The sequence below is a fragment of the Aphelocoma coerulescens genome (assembly GCF_041296385.1).
Source record: "Aphelocoma coerulescens isolate FSJ_1873_10779 chromosome Z unlocalized genomic scaffold, UR_Acoe_1.0 ChrZ, whole genome shotgun sequence".
In the NCBI taxonomy this organism is placed as follows: Eukaryota; Metazoa; Chordata; class Aves; order Passeriformes; family Corvidae; genus Aphelocoma; species Aphelocoma coerulescens.
The window spans coordinates 70959184-70971427 of NW_027184085.1; positions in this window are offsets into that span (position 1 = coordinate 70959184).

The window sequence follows — 12244 nt, forward strand, 5'->3', positions numbered from 1 at the left end:
CCTCTTGTCCCTTTCTACTTCTTTCCACATCACCTGCACCTGTGATTCACATTCCTTTATTTGGTCCCATCTCAATTTTTCCTCCCTCTTTTCTAAAGTGGATTCCGAACTCAGGCAGGTTGGCATTCAGGACGTGCTCACGACTCACAGAATCACAGAATCAGCAAGGTTGGAAAAGACCTTCAAGATCATCAAGTCCAAGCCTAGACTGAACACCACCGTGTCACAAAGTACCACCTCCACTCATTTTCTGAACACCTCCAGTGACAGTGACTCCACCACTGCCCTGGGCAGCCTGTTCCAATGATTAACCACTCTTTCAGCCAAGAAATTTTTTCTAGCATCCAATCCACTTGATCCCTGCATTAGAAAAGATTCTACAAAACAATTAAATACATAAAGCTTCCTTTGTGCTAACACCAGCACAGAACTCACGGACTTCTGTCAACCAATGACTGATTTCTATTATCCTCAGCGTTACTGTTGAAAACTACAGCTCAGATGAGATGAGATTTTTGCAGGGCTGGATTTCCCTAACCAGGAATTCTCAAGGCAGGAGGAAATCTCTATCCAAAGTGCTTTGCTGTGTCGATATCACCCTCCCATGCCCATCCATCCCACCCCCTCTGGAGCAAACAGCAGGCGTGGGCTCCCAACTCAGTTTATCCACAGCAGATTGATGGAGCTCAACCACTCCTGTGGAAAAGCCTGGAGGCAGGAAAAACAAGGAGAAGGAGACACCCCTGAACTGGAATCATCCTGCACCCATTTGGGGTGTGCTGACAGGCAGTAGCTGGGAGGGAAGCTGTGGTTATTGCTACGTTAACAGGTCTCTCCGTAAATCCATCATATTCGGGGGAGCCTTATGTGACGTGTGGGAATTGAGATAGGTGGAAAACAGGAAATACACAGCAACAATAAAACTGGGTTTTAATCAAAAACATACTTGGTGAGAGCAAGGAGTGATTTCAGCTTGAAGAACTGCATACAACCCCAAGCTAGGCTTTTTGAAATGAGCCCCAGCAAACTTTAAAGATCAGACCAAGAGAAAAACCCACCATGTGAAGACAAAATCCCTGTTACAGGGTGAACCACAGCAAATCTGAACCAAATCCTTATTGTTCCAAATGATGCTTGCAACCTAATTCAAGAAAACAAAACAGTGTTGGTAATAATTTAATTTAATTCACTTATTATTGCATTATTCAAACTTCTTTTGTACAAGGCACTTGAAAAGCTCCATAGTCAAGAATGGCTTTTGGGAATAAAACATTAGCTGTTAAATGTAGTGACAAGTATTTGTTGAACTGATTTCACAGCTGTCATTAGCAGGAAAATTTCACTAAAAGTTGATTTGAGTTGTCATTAACAGAATCATATTTAAAAATGCCATATTTAAATGGGGATTTTGTGAATCCCAGTCAGTGACAAACTGCAGCTTCAGGGAGATGCATGTCATGGAAGTGTTTTCAGTGTTTTTTTAATTTCCACACTCCTTTGATAATTTCCACATTTTAATGGACATAGATACTAATAACTGTGGGGCAGGTTAGCAACTGACAGATGCACTTTGCTGGTAAAAGTTCATTATTTTACCCAACACCACACTATGACCCAAAAAAAGAAAAAGAAAAAGCAGAGAGTAAGGAAGGAAGAGACATAGAGAAGGAAAAGAGTGATGGTTTATGGTAAAACGAGGTGTGAGGCAGGCAAAGAAATTATATTGGAAGGTTCATCTATACAGGTCTTCTCTTGACCATAAGTCCTCTAAAGAGCTGCTATGGAAAGAGAAGGGTGGGGTTCCCAAGACTGAGATTAATTCACTAAACGAAACAAAATGTTGTTAGGTTTCAGTGATCCTGTAATCACAACACCAGCCATGCTAATGAGTCACACTGAAGGCACCAGAATCTGCAGAATTTAGTCGGAAAAATAGATGTCACCGAGGGGTGGGGTTTTCAGGATCTCTTTATCCATCAGTCAGCACCTGGAGCCAGTTGATAACACTGTGGGTGTAGATGTTTATCTGTCATACGCAACATCCAGACACGCAGAGAGGTTAAGCTACTCTTCAGGAGACCACAAAAGTATCTTTTCCTGGCCAAAAAAAAAAAAAAAAAAAAAAAATTAAAAACACTCACACTGCCATATTTCTTGTACTGAGTCAGCTGCACACAGAATTCTGTAAGACCACAGCTTTATGTAGCTGTGCTTGACATCACAGTTCTGAAACACTGCAGAATTTAACACTGCAGAAGTGGAAATTTTAGAAGTACAAACTAGTTCCTGAATCTTCCCACTGCCTGCTGGAATTCCTGAAGGAAACTCTTACTCTTCCAGGCTGCTCCAGCTGTTTGAGCAGACAAAAGGGAAATGCAGAAGCACAGCTGGCATGGCACATCCCACTTTTAACTAACAAGTCACATCTTCACACGATTTCAGATTGTTAACTGGTTGTGCACCCACGAAGCCCCTGGTTCAGGAGCTGTTAGCTGCTGTTCCAATGCCCGTAGCAGCAGTTATAGGCCCCAAAATAATCAAATTCATGAATTTCTGAAGACTCGTGAGAAGGTGTATTTTTTCCTCATGTAAAGACAATCACGTTCTCCCAGGTCTTTTTATACACTCACTCTTTCATCTCCTGAAAAACTGAAGGGTCGATGTTTTCTTTCAATTTAAGGAATGGTCGTTTTAACCAAAATGGTGTCTTCTCAACGTTTCAGGCAAAGAAAATTAAAACATGAGCTTGTTTCCTGAATTAGTCACTTGCATGCATAAGGGCTGATATGTCCTGGTGTTCATTGGGCAAGTTCACTTAGATGACCATTGTGCTTAAATTCAACCATCCTCTTGCATCCTGTGCTGATTTAAATGCTCATCTCTCCCCGTTGCCTCTTATACAATCACAGACTGCTTCAGTTTGGAAGGGACCCCTGAGGATCATCGAGTCCAACTCCCAGTTCCTCTCAGGACTGCCCAAAACTAAGCCATATGGCTCAGAGAGTCATCCAGATGCTCCTTGAATTCCGACAGCCTTGGTGCTGTGACTGCTCTCCTGGGGAGCCTGGGAACTGGGAGTTCCCTGGAGAAGGGAGTGGAAGGAAAGTGCTGACTTCTTGGGATCACTTGGTATTTTGTCCCTCCATAATTAAAAAGGGAATTCCATCCAAGGCACTGCAACCACCTCTGTTTCAGAGATTATACCTTTGGAAATTCCCTGAATTTCCATTTAGGAAATGGAATTTTTAGGAAGTAGAGGAATGGGTGAGGAAGCACATGCTAATGTGCAGATGCACTGTGCTCAGTGAGCTGGGACAAAACCTTCAGGATCAGCATCTGGAGGGTGTGCAGGCTCTCAATCAGCTCATGGGAGGTTCCTTGGGTGGTGATTCTCTGGATTGCAGCTCCTGTTTTGGGAGGGGTTTATGCTGAATCACTTCTTTCTTGGTTTTGAAGGGGTCTTTGTTAACAGATATCCCTGGACAGACTGTCACGCCTCAGAACAGGACTCAGCTTCAATAGTTATTTTATTTTAAGATTAGGGTGTACATATTGCAGTATTCTCTTAAGGATGACAGTAAAAAAATGTGTAACTATAGTTACAGGTATTCTAATACCAGACATGGGTGAAGAGAATGCTGCTTGTTTTTCTGACAGATTCACCATCTCCTTGTTATCAGCCTGATAATTTTGCTGATATTTGCCTTTTCCCCTGTGTTCTCCCTGAACATCCCTTCTAAGACAGGAAAAAAATCACATTTACTAAATAGCTTTATATGCTATGCTTCAGGCACAAGGAAATCACTTCCAAGAAGCACCAGGAGGGTCCCTTGCGCAGAAGTTTAAGAGCAAAATTAAACTTGGAACTTTCTGCATTGAATGTACTTGCCTGCAAATAAATCATTTAAGACACAGAGAGGTGCTATTTCATATTACAACCAGTGCAAGGTGTGAAGCATAAATCCTTTCACTGATTAAGGTGAATGATCTATATCATTAAATGCTTTCTTTAGCTCCCCATGGGGACACAGTATCACTGAAGATGACAATGACAGGACCATTGTGGCAAAAACTGCAGATAAATTATCCAAGCAGTTATCCAAGCAGTGCAGATATTGAGAAATAGCTCTGTGCAGTTCTCTACAACAATTTAAAATCCCTCTGATACCTCAGTGTCCACATTGCTCCGAGAGACTTTTTGGATTCCGGACTGTGTGATTATCTTTTATGAACTGGAAGGCAGAAGTGAAGAAAGCTTGTAAGGAGAAAGAATTATCCTTTTTGGTAGAATTTAATTTTTAAGCCTTTATGTTTCTACATTTGGCATTTGCTCATGCTGCCTTGTGGCTTTTAAGTACTCAAAGTAAGTGGGATTGGAGATTTATATCATTCAGGAGAGGGAGCCAAGAAAATGTTGGTGCTGTAAGGAGAGGTAACAGAAGTGTATTATTTTTTTTTTCCTTTGAATTTGCTTTGAATGATAAAATCTACTTGTAGGAAGGGACATACATTATTGAAAGTTTCATCTTTCACATGGTGGATAAATCTGAGGCATTAACCACATATGGTTATCAAATAACTTGTGTAACTTTGCAAAGGAATTGTAGTATTAAACTGCTCTTGGTCTATTGTGCCTGAAGGGGGAAAAAAATGAAAACCCTTGATGTTTGGCCACTCAGCTTCTTGAATGAAAGAGCACTTGAAGGATTCCTGACAAGGGTCACAGCACACAGCCTGTGGCTATGGCAGCACAGGGAGATGCCCCTGGAACTGAGCAGTGTCCGACCACATCCTTGCTCTTGGTCCACCAAAGATGGGATGTGCCTGGGCTGTCACCTTCTTCACTGGGATTTCAGGTAAAAAAAACCTCCTTCGTGGTGCTTCAGGAAGGCTGGCACATCTAGCAGGGTGGGATGGCCTCTGGTGTGGGAAGGGTTGCTGGGTGGATGCCACGTTCTCGCTCCCACCCAACAGCAATAGTTCACATTGTCAGTGACAGGCATTGGGTTGGGGATCCTTTCACAAGCACGGCTGGAGGACAACAAAGAGCTAAACATAAAACAGCTTTTAAAACGCGAGGCAAATCTGAGCAGGATGGCCTGACACCTTAGACCCGTGAAGAAGTGTTCACAGAGGACTCGTGGGTCCCTCTCCAGCGATGGCAGCCACGGTGGATGCGGCACCTGCGCCCGGTTTGTGATGTGCTCCACAGCCAGGGGGAGGTGGCTCCTTCATGGGCGTCCTCCAGGCTTCCCCAGGCTGCAAAGTGAGAGAGGTGCAGCATGGAGAGGGTGGAAGGCGAGGGCAGGATTGGGGTGGGTGGATGGCGAGGATGTCCCGGGGACCGGAGCGAAGCTGCAGCACTCACTGCTGAGCAGGAGGTCACAGAGCTGGCCCAGTGCCAGGCTCACAGGAAGGCTGAGAGGCTGATGGCAGCCTTCTTTACAAACCTTTTTACTTCTACACTCTCTTCCCTAGCTGCTCCAAGTTTACACTAGCACTGCACTATATTTTTTCTTTTTAAATTCAAATAAATCCCGACCTTTTATTCTTACAAGCCATTTTTTTCAGGGAACTCAGTACAAGGGAATGCTCTAAGCAGACCCATCTCAAGGCACAGATTGTCTCGTGACACCATTAAGGGACACAGAGTCCTACAGCTCATCCAAAGTGGATCCAATTAACAAAAGCAATTATTACCCTCACTGCCCTTTATTTAACCTGATTAAAACTGTGGCTCAAGTAAGTAGAAAGCAGAAATCTCTCCATGAAACATTATAAATAGGAGTTTCCTGTGTCCTTAAACTCACAATACAAATACAATAGCTGAAGTACCAAGGGAAAACAATGGCAACAAGAATGCAGCCATCTCCCCTCACAGCCCCTCACCGATCGATCCTTTCTCATATCATTTCACCCTTCTGTCTTCTCTTTGCTGTGCTAATAGCCAGAGCCTTCAGCCATCTCTGGTTTCTGAACATCAGCTAAGACTGAAAACCCTTTAGATATTTTCCCACTTGAAGAGTTTATCTCTGCCAGGGAAAGAATTCAAAACATATTATATTTGACAGTTTCAAATTGAAAATTACCTCATCCTGCAGCTTCCTCTCTTGTCCCACACTCCAGTAGTCCTGGGCTGCAATTGTGTGGCAGTGATGAGCATGCTCTTATCACACTCAAGTCAATAAAACAACTCTTTCTAGTTTAATAATATTTAAAATTACTAAAAAAAATTAAATGAGGGTAGCATCTCAGGAATGGAGGGAGACAGAGGTACTGTCAAAAGGAGAGAAAAAACAGTAGTAAGGCTTTTCATGCACTTATAATATAAACACCGATTTCAGAAGGGTTTGTCCCAGACTTTCCAATGCCCCCAGAAGCAGATTAGCAATTGTTCTCTCACTGCTACTCTGAGTTTTGGGAAAGACCTCCCGAGCTGTATTAGCAGAGAAATACAAATCCCAGGCTTCTGTCTCCCTTGAGCCACGGACACTGTGTTGTGCTGACAGGCTACAGACAGGTGCAAGCCTCCTCCACCTGGGTTTTCACAGGAGTTCCCACCTGTACACCACACACACACGGCCAGCAGGGCAGTAAATACACACATTGCCACTCTTCTCACCCAGTGCTGGCCCACAGCAAAGGTTACTCCCTGCAGAACTGGAGATCTGCCTTTGCTGCTCTGATAAAAGATGAAGTATGTGATGTTGGCTTGAAAAAGAAGTGGAGCACAGCACAACAGGAGGGAGCGTGACTCTGTGAGAGGACGTGGGGCACGAGGCACTCTGGAGCTCTGAACCAGTTTGCACATTTTTGCTGTTGAAGGTCAGGTGAGGCAGGGCTGACCTGTCCCAGGTGAGGGCCTTGACTCTGCCCTGCACATCACCTCTCCCCTTTTTTGTCCCCTCAAATTTCAGCTGGCAATCTGTGCTGTAAGACAGGGTCACCAGGACACTGCTGCAGCTCCACCCTGCACACTCACGTGTCCAGAATCATTGCCTTGGATTTTGCTGGCCCCTGTCCAACATTGCAGCAAGTTCTGCAGCAGGTTCATGTTAGTGCCACTCACAAATGGCACTGACTGATCTAAAATTAGATAATAAAATTGTTTAACCTTCAAAAATTAGCTAGTGTTTCTCCATCCATCCATCCATCCATCCATCCATCCATCCATCCATCCATCCATCCATCCATCCATCCATCTTCATCCTCTGTTTGGATGAAGAAACAAAGCCCCTGATGTTGCATTGTCTCATCTCTGCATGGTAATTCCACAGCTCATAATGTAGCAAACATAATTTGCCTTGTGCAAACATGAGTTTCCAGAAGCTCGAGTCGTTCTATCCCAAGATGATATGGATTAAGACAACAATGTAATAATGAGAGCATAACATAAACCCCAAAAACCAAATTCTAGTCCCTAGGCTAGGTAGTTATGAAAGGGAGCAGACTCCTGAACTGGAAAGGAGACAGCAGATTTGCTAAGGGTTGAATCAGAGTGGGGAAAAATTTAAATGATAGATACTACAAGTTGTAAAAGAGCAAGAGCAGCTCTTTTGTCAACAAAGAACTTGGAAGACCAAAGCAGGCTGCCAGAAACACTCAAAAAGTATTTCTCAGTCCTTTGAAGTGCCACATTTAATAGTTTCTTATCAACAGAGGTTGAATTCCAGGAAAGAGAGGATCTGCATGCGGATGTTGCAGCTGACTCAGAAGGTGACCCACTCTGAAAAGAGCCACTGTGCTGTCACTGAGCACAGAGACCTTGCTGCTGTCTGAGGAGACATAAAAACCAGACCAAGGAAGAGCTGGACATGCTGTGGAGAAAATACGATGTTAAACATACATTTTTGTATCACACTCAAAGTCACAGAACCCATCAGAACAGCCCTGTAGCCACTGGCCTATTGCATAAGCTGATTATTTATGTAGAACCATATCATCTAACTCCACCAGTAACAGGGCTCACAATTCCAGTGCCTGAAACTGAGGAAATATTTCCTGGCTAAGAAAGTGCCAAAATATTTTCGACCTCTCATGCCAGAGCTTGAAGCTGCACAGCAAAGTTACAACTGACATAAGGGACATGAAGACACTTTGGGGACCAGCTGCCAGGCCAAGTCGAGTGATGATGCATTTTGCAACCAAAATCACAGCAGAATTGCATCAGTGCCACCAGGGGAGACGTCACAGAGTTGTCACAGCCCACAGTGTCCCGTGACTGAGATGGGGCAGTGGGGTAACTCCATGTTCAGCAACTAAAACCTCACCCCAGCCTGCCTGCAGGACACAGGGCAGCAAGAACTGAAACAAAAACAACTCCATGTCACAAAATGTTGGTGGTGTAAAGGTGTTCCAGCTTTGCAGCTCTGAGGATGAACACTCAGTTTTAGGTGTTCTTTGCAGCTTTAGAAAACCAGGATAATAACACCCACAAAGTTTCCACTCACAAATGCTTGCAGCTGCCCGAGAGATGTGCTCTTCTGACCCTCAGCGAAGGAGAAGGATGTTCTTCTCTAGCTCTGAGGCCTATTTTCCTTAATTTCTTCTTCCTACTTCCATGCAGGAATTTGCTTTACTCTCTTTTGGGGTGTTGCTTCATTGTAATGCCTGCAGGGAACCTCCAGCACACAAGGAGACATTCCCAGCTTCATGCATGCAGTTGAAAATGAGCACCTACAGGAACAGGAGGTGGTGAATATAAAAACTATCATGCAGAGAAGCTTACTTTTAAGCAAATTGTTCCTGTTTCACAAAATAGAGTGACAGTTCTCTCTTTCTTGCTAAACAGAGTGGACAGGTTACTGAGAAAAAGTTCAGTACTAATTCAAAGTTTTGTCTTGAATGCTAAAGCAGGAGTCTCAAACAAAATACAAGATAAATATAAATGAATAGGGGCTTGGTTTCTTTCTTTATTTTTTTTCTTTTCCCTGTGGAAAAAAAACCCAAACAACAATAGCATCTCTTAATTAAACACTGATGTTTTTCCTCCCTTTTTATTTACTGTGGTTTCTTGAGATCCTGGGGTATTTTGACTGCGGACAAATCTCTGGCTCATGGCACAAGCGACATCTCAGGGCTGCCATCCCAACACACCTACAGCCGCCCTGTGCCCCGGGTGTCTGCTGAAGGGCAGGTGTGCAGGGAGCAGCACAGACAGGCCCTGGTTCTGCTGCAGAGCCAGCTGCAGATGTGGAGCTGGCTCCTGCAGGGCAAGAACTGATGGGACGCAGCCGATCCCCTCCAGTTTGGACAAGCCCTCGGGGTTTCTTGCTGTCGTGCAGGAGGTAGGTTTTCCCAGGCAGCATTCAGGGCAGAGCAGCCCTGCCTTGGGGAGCAGCCCAGTGCTGCTGAGCTGTGTTCTCTGGGTCGTTGTTTGAGGGCTCGGCATGTGGGAGGCAGCGCTGGAGCTCTGCCACCTGCCCCAGACCACACTGGTGGGAAAGGACGTGTGACACAGCCAGAGTCACCCACCAGCCCTCCCACCCCACACACCACCCTGGCACGGCCGCAGCTCCGAGGCAGCCCTGACACTCCCCTGATTTTAATCTCTTGGGGGAAACCAGGGGTTGACAGCCTGACACACGGAGTCAAAGCAAAGCAACAAAAAGCTGGGAAGGGCGGCATTGATCGTGCCACAGACGCTGGGAAAAAGAGCAGGGAAGCGATGAGAGCAAGGTGGTTTCAGGGCTCGCTGCCACTGGTTCTGACTGAGCTGCCAGTCAGACATCCTGCCCACGGGCTCTGTCCAGGCCAGGGAACACAAGTCACAAAAGAAGCCATTTGAGGGTGTTTCAGTGCGCCCAGGACATGCTTGGACAAGGTGCTGCATTGCTCAGACATCACAGGAAACACAGCAGAGTGAAGCAATTGGCTGGTAATTCATAGGCTTCATCCTACCTATTACCTCTGTCTCAGGGGACCTCGCTGTCCCTGGGGCTGAATGCCAACAGAAACCTCATTTCCCCCCACGCTGCGGGCTCTGATGTGTGTCACAGCCGTGTGGTGCCAGCCTGGCTGCACACAGAGAGCCCAAGCACAGAGCGTGGTACCCGTGCTCCCAGCAAGGCGAAACGACAGGCAGCCTGTGTGCACCTTTCACCAAAAAACCTCCATCCCACTGAAAGCACAAAGAATTAAAGAGTGAATCTCCCAGCCTTTCACTCAGCACTCCAACCTGCAAGGTTCCCATTATTAAACAGGAAGCTCCTCCCCATCCAGGTCTTGGTGGGTCCCAGCTGAGCTGCTGCTGGTGGCCTGTCCCAAGGCACAGCTTTGCTCTGACACCTGTCCATCAGTTTGGGACACAGGAGGGGAAGGGACCTCCCCAGACTGACTCAGCACTGGAAGCAGAGACACCACAAGACAATTCCACCACGCCTGCCAGCTCTGGCAATGGGGGTTTTTATATGGATGGCTATTCATTAAAATCTGGACCAGGACCAGGCAGATACAGATGGAAACGCCTTTTTTTTTTTTTTTTTTTTTTCACTCATGGACTTGTTCCAAACCTGAGCTCTAGGTCCCAGTATATACCTTCTTACCAGCAGGTTCCCAAAGAAAAAGAATGGCTTACAACAGTTTTATAAATCCCAGCTGTTTAGAAAACTCAGATCACTCACCCCAGCCCCCCAAACCTATGGATAACAGCCCAAATAACATATGTTTTTTCACTAGTGACAATGCACAATAGGCAGAGATAACCAAGAATACTACACTGTAGTAGTTCATTTACGAGTGAACTTTTAAACCCAATTCCCTGCTTTGTTACACAAGCTAAGCACAGCTATTACACTCCAGAATTACCTGATATCAAGTTATCCCCATGAGAATTGGCAAAGAACAGCAAACAGACAGATGCTCTTCCATACGAAAGGCCTGACATGAAGCAAGAATAAATGTTAACTGCTTGCTTGAATGTTGAACTTCTGCTCCCAGCCATAGTAAGCAGAAATAGCAGCAACTGGAAACCAGGGGAAAAGTAATAATTTTATTTTGTGTTTTTTCTTCTTTATTTTCAAGACCTTGTCTACCTCTTTGGTTGGCTTCATGTGCTAGTTTAGGATTCTTACTCCCTGCAGGATAATAAATATGTTCAAGGTAATAAATATCCAGAAAAGAGAAGTTAGACGCATGTTTCATAAAGAAGCTTCATGCTTAATTGAGGTTTTTCTGTGTCAGTAGAAGTCAGGATTGAGACTTTTACACAGCCCACCAAACAACGATCAGATTGAGGAAAGAAGGCAAGAAAATGACAGATTTGCCAATCCCTGGAACAGTCAGACATGAGGCTAAAAGGCTCATTAAACACATTTCTCCAGAGAAAGGTGCAAGTGCTTTAAAAGCACCAGGGTTTCAAGATAATTAATGTGTCTTTTTACGGGAAAAAATCTCAGAACAATATTTAAATGCAGGAGGAACGTTCACCACAGCATGCCGCCCTGGATCCTCATGCAGGGACCGGGGAGCACCAACCATTACCCAGCTGCTCGTGTGCTGTGCAAGGGTTTAATGAGCCACAAAGTGTGTTTTGCTCTCCATGGATCACGGAAGCCGAAGTCCTGGGGGTAAAAGCGGCTTGTGTTGTTTCTGCCGCTGTGAATTGGGCCCTCAGGGGTACATTTTCACCAGCAGCTCATGTGGATTTGGCTGCTTGAGTCCCATTGATGTTGATAGCACTCATGTAGCTAAAACCCCACCAAGTGCTTGCAAATGTGTCCCTCGGTGTCTGTAAAGCATCGTTGTCTCTTCAAATAAAATTGACCGACCCAGCCTGGTGGTGGTTCCCATCCCCAGCCAGGTCTGGAGCGCTCCGGGGGCTTGGGGAGTGCACAGGAACGCATTTGGGAATTCCTGCTGCACCTCCCTCTCCAGTCGTGCTCCTCACACACTGGATGGCCTGCTCTTCTGGGTCAGCATAACAAAAAATGCTGCAAGAAATTAGAAGAGATGATGCCAGGTTCCTTCATACAGGTCTGCAAGTGTCACTCACCCTGGGCACAGCACGAGTGTAATTCCAGAGGACCACAGAAATGTAAAATATGAGAGGAGACACAGCGATGTCCCCACCCTCTCCTTCATGTCGTGGTGGGAAGAGGGGGGAGCTTGATCAAATCTGTCCTTTTGCAGTGGATTGTCACACTGAAGTCTCTGACAGCAACCTGAACTCGAGCAGTCCCATTCAGGCTTGCAAAACCTTTTTCAAATCGTTATTTACCTTGACATTTAACCAGGAATTAAAGCC